Source organism: Ursus arctos, unplaced genomic scaffold (assembly GCF_023065955.2).
Source record: "Ursus arctos isolate Adak ecotype North America unplaced genomic scaffold, UrsArc2.0 scaffold_112, whole genome shotgun sequence".
Classification (NCBI taxonomy): domain Eukaryota; kingdom Metazoa; phylum Chordata; class Mammalia; order Carnivora; family Ursidae; genus Ursus; species Ursus arctos.
In genome coordinates this window covers 5,518-10,000 of record NW_026622778.1, presented here as the reverse complement: position 1 = coordinate 10,000, position 4,483 = coordinate 5,518, and positions in this window count along the sequence as shown.

The following is a 4,483-nucleotide window of genomic DNA, read 5'->3' as shown; positions in this document are numbered from 1 at the left end:
CCTGAGCGACCGGCAGCCCTCTCCGTGGTGCGCCCAGGGCTTCCCGCACCCGTGAGTGATCCCCTTTGTGTTCTTCGCCTGGGTCCCACCCGCCAACGACCTCGTGCTTTCTTTGCCTTTCTAGACAAATCCTACCCCATTCGGAACGACACCCGTCTAGAGAAAAAGCAAACGTGGGAACGATTCTAAGTGGACCGTTCTTCCTTTCAGGACTGTCCTGGACTCCTGTTTCTTCGAGCACCGGTGGCAAAGCGCTCCAGGTTTCTCCGCGCACAAACGGTGTCCGGTCCGACGCAGATGACACAGGCTGCAACCGGTGCACCCTGGGTGGGTCGGAAGGCACGGGAGGAGCACGTGGGAGGAGCACGTCCCCTAGCTGTGCAGCTGTCCCCATCCATCCATCCATCCATCCATCCATCCATCCATCCATCCCAGGGACGGTGGGGAAAAGATCCCCAGTGGGCCCCCCCTCTTCGGCTAACGGCGCGCCCTGAGTTGGGAAGCGCTACCGACCCAGGTGGATCGGGACGGCGCCGTGCGCCGGAAAGGCGGGCACTGTGTCTCAGCCACCCTGAGACACCCCCCCCCCGCCCCCGTATTCGTCACTCGCAGTCTCACGGATTCACCGCAGTGCCGGTTGTCGGGCACCGCCCGCCCGGTGGTCACTTCTCTAGTGCCCAAAAGGTCGACCAGATGGTCCGGCCGCTGATGGGGCGGGTTGTGGGGGGGCTGGGATAGGGGGGCGGCGCGGGCGGGGGGGGGGGAGGAGGGGCCGGAGAAAAGAAGAGGGAGCCCGAGAAAGGCCCGGAGGCGGGGCGGGGCGGGGCGGGGCGGGGTGGGGTGGGGTGGGGCGAGGGGGAGGGGGAGGGGGAGAGGGGCGGGGTGTGGAGAGAGCATGGGTGGGAAGGAGGAACAGTTGCAGTTAACGGTGATTTTTGTGGATCGTTTGGGAAATAGACTCACCTGTGTTCTTCTCTAAGCGTCTCCGACATCACGGATTCAACAAACCTACACCTTGGACAATGTTGACGTGGGGATACAGATGGACAACATGGAGACACGTCGCTGTTCTTCTCCATAGAGCTAGATCCAGAGAATGAGATCGATGGACCCACGGACGGAAATCAAGTTTCTCTTTCCCCGAAATGACCCAGGACACCCCTCTTCTAGTCAGCTCCCGTCCTGCTCCCCCCGCCCACCGCAACAACCTCTCACTGGACCTTCCCCCTTTGCCACCAGAAAGCTTTTCCACTCCTCCGCCTGGCCTGCGTTTGCTTCGAGACCCAGGTGGTGATAACCGCCCACAGACTCTGTTGACCTCAACAGGTGATTCCTGTTCTCATGTGGGTGATCTTTGTTCATCTCCACAGAGGTGATTAGTTTGGGGAACAAATAAAACCACTCAGAACAAGAACCCGACCTCCCCCTTCCCACACCTTTTGATGCAGATCTTCGTGGACGCACGGACCGGATGGATGGATGGATGGATGGATGGATGGAGGGAGGGAGGGACCGAACGAACGAACGAACGAACGAACATCGGTCCACCACCGGCCCGTTCACCTACCTACCTACCTACCCACCCACCCACCCACCCACCCACCTACCTACCTACCTACCAACCTACCAACCTGCATCTGCTACATTTTTTTCCTCACACATTTTCAAAGTGGAGATACAATTCGCACGCCATGATTCACATCCTCTTGAAAGTGTACGGTTCGGTGGCCTTTTTTATTTTTTTTAAAGGTTACTCACAAAGCTGCACGACCCGCACCGCCATTTCCAGAACATTTCCGTCACCTCAAAAAGAGACACCCCCCACCCCTCCCCCTTCCCGTCCGCGCCTCCCCCCCCCCCCACCCTCAACCTCACCCTGACCCTCACCCCGGCTCTCTTCACCATTCTCCCCCAACAGCCTCTGATCTGTTTGCTCCCTCCCTCTAGGATTGGGCTATTCCGTCTGGCTCTTTCCTACCCATGGGATCCCAAGGCATTATGTCACCCTGGCTGTCTGGTTCCTTTCACTTAGCGTCATGTTTTGGGGGGGCTCACCCATGTGTTTGCATGGATCCGCGCTTTGCTCCTTTGTACGGCGTCTTCGTTTTCCACGATGAGCCATGAAGATGAGTGGAACGACTGAATGATTTTCCCCTGACCCTTTCTCTTAAAACTGGAAGCGGTGGAAAAATAGTATCCTCTCCGGGGACAGAAGTCCTAGCACCATCAGCAGATGCTGTGAGAAAGTGTTTTGCACGCTCTCACGTTGCCGCCTTCTTCCTTGGAAAAGGATTCACGGGCTATCCTGTACCCCTCGAGGCCATACAGATCTCATGCTCCTCAGTGGCTGTGGTCGTGTGTGTTGGATCGCGTGGCGCCCCCCCCCCCCCCCCACGGAGAGCTACCGCCGCTTCATCTTCCTAGGCTCGTCCAGGAGTGAAATGAACAGCAGAGCGCTTTTCCCGACAGGCGGGCCCAAGCCGTTGACTGGGAAGGTTTCAAAGCCGTTCCCAGATGCTGCACATCTGGCCGGAAAGGAGGCAGGCTGTGAGGTTTGGGGTAGGGTGCTGCCTCTGTCCTTCCGCCATCCGTCGCCGTCACTGTGGAAAGCTATTTGTCGTGGAGGTGTGGCTTGCCATAGACATCCTGCCAGGGGCCGTGGGGCTTTTCGAGCTTTTCATTATTATCATTTTTGGTGGTGGTGGTGGTGGTGGTGGTGGTGGTGGTGGTGGTGGTGCTGCTGCTGCTGCTGCTGCTGCTGCTGCTGCTGCTGCTGCTGCTGCTGGTTCACGTAAACTCTACACCCAACGTGGGGCTCGAACTCAGGACTCTGAGATCAAGAGTCAGCGCGCTCTACAGAGAGCCAGCCAGGTGCCCCTGAGCTTTTCGTAACCTACGGAGAGCACAGGTTTCGTGCCCCACCCCACCACCCCCCCATCCCCACCCCCGCCCCCCCACCCCCGCCTTACGTACCTGTGCACGGACTCGGTTTGGCCATAGCCTCGCCTCGGGTGCCCTTCAATGTTTCCAAACGTCGGCACTGCCCACCCTTTCCCCCCCAACCCCCCCCCCGCCCCTTCCCAGAAGAACTCACCTAGCTCGAGAGTTTCCGGGTTGCCTGGACACCTGAAATTGTGGGGAGAGTGGCGTTCCTGGAGAGGGGGCATGGAACACGGAAGCTCTGCCCCCAAGAGGACTGAAGGACGGAACCGGACTAGATCGGTTTCAAAGTCTTCCTTAGCATCCGTGCCGAATACATTCCGATGGCAGGGGCCTTCCCAACAGCTTTTGGTGTGCCCGACGCACGGAAGACCGTATCCTGCCGATCTTGTGACATGTCTGCAGAGAAAGAGTGTCGGCCTCTCGGAAAATAGAAGCCGTGAATGCAGACTGCAAGGTGGAAGAATTGGATTCCATGAAATAAGGGACCCTTTAGGGAAGACCGTGCCCATCTATCGGGGTTTTGTGGGTTTGCGTTTTGTCATCACTGATGTGAAAGCATCTTCTTAGCCATCGGGAGGGAAACCTCCACGAATTCGTACATTCACGTCACACGGGGTTTGTGGGATTCGGTGGATCTGAGATCCACCCGGAGAATTCTGGCTCCTTGCCACGGAGCTGGCTGCTCTGTGCCTTTAAAAAGGAATCCTGCCTTGAATTTGAATTCGGAGGGGAACGTGATCGACAACCTTTTCATGCGGGGTTGGCCAATTAAATTTGCACTGTCTTACAAAGCAGAGATGGTGAAGGGTCATCCAAGTCCATTCTGGAAGTCAAGAGCTTTGGTATCAAGAGCCTGAAAAACGCATCTTCCCCTTCTTTTGGACGAATCCAATTCTAGGGGTCGATTCAAAGGAAATCATGTTTTAGACGCTAACACGTCAAGCTTACTTTTACAAAAATGTGCGTCGTGGCATAGGGTTTAGGAATCCCTCGTGGGAGACTGACAACCGTACCTCCCTTACCTCCTGGCACGTGTGCACCCTCACGTCATGTGCCTTCGATGCTCCTGCTATCTGGAGGTAGGCTCGATTGCTCTGTCCCCTGGTTTTGGACTGGGTCTTGGGACTTGTCTTGACCAAAAGAATAGACTAGAAGTGAAATTTTACTAGTTGCACAGCCACAGCTGAAGAGGTGGTCCGGAAGCGTGCTTGACCCTCTTGGCAGGCCGTCCCGAGACCTTCACGGAAGAGAGCCAGTCTAGCTGACTGGGCCATGAGAGGCATCGACAAGAGAGGCAACCCGGTGCTCGGCCAGCACCGACTGCAGACTTGGGAATGTGGCCAAGTTGCACCTTCAAACTCAGTTGACCCTCCAGCTGAAGGCCACTGCTGGAGTGAGCCCGGGGTACACCGGTAGAAACCACGTGGCCACCCAAGGCAAGCACCAGGAAATGATAAAGAGATGTTGTTTCAAGCCATTGCGGTGTTAGGGTGATACACCCTGAGGATCAGATCGCTGCACAGCAGCAATAGATACGGCG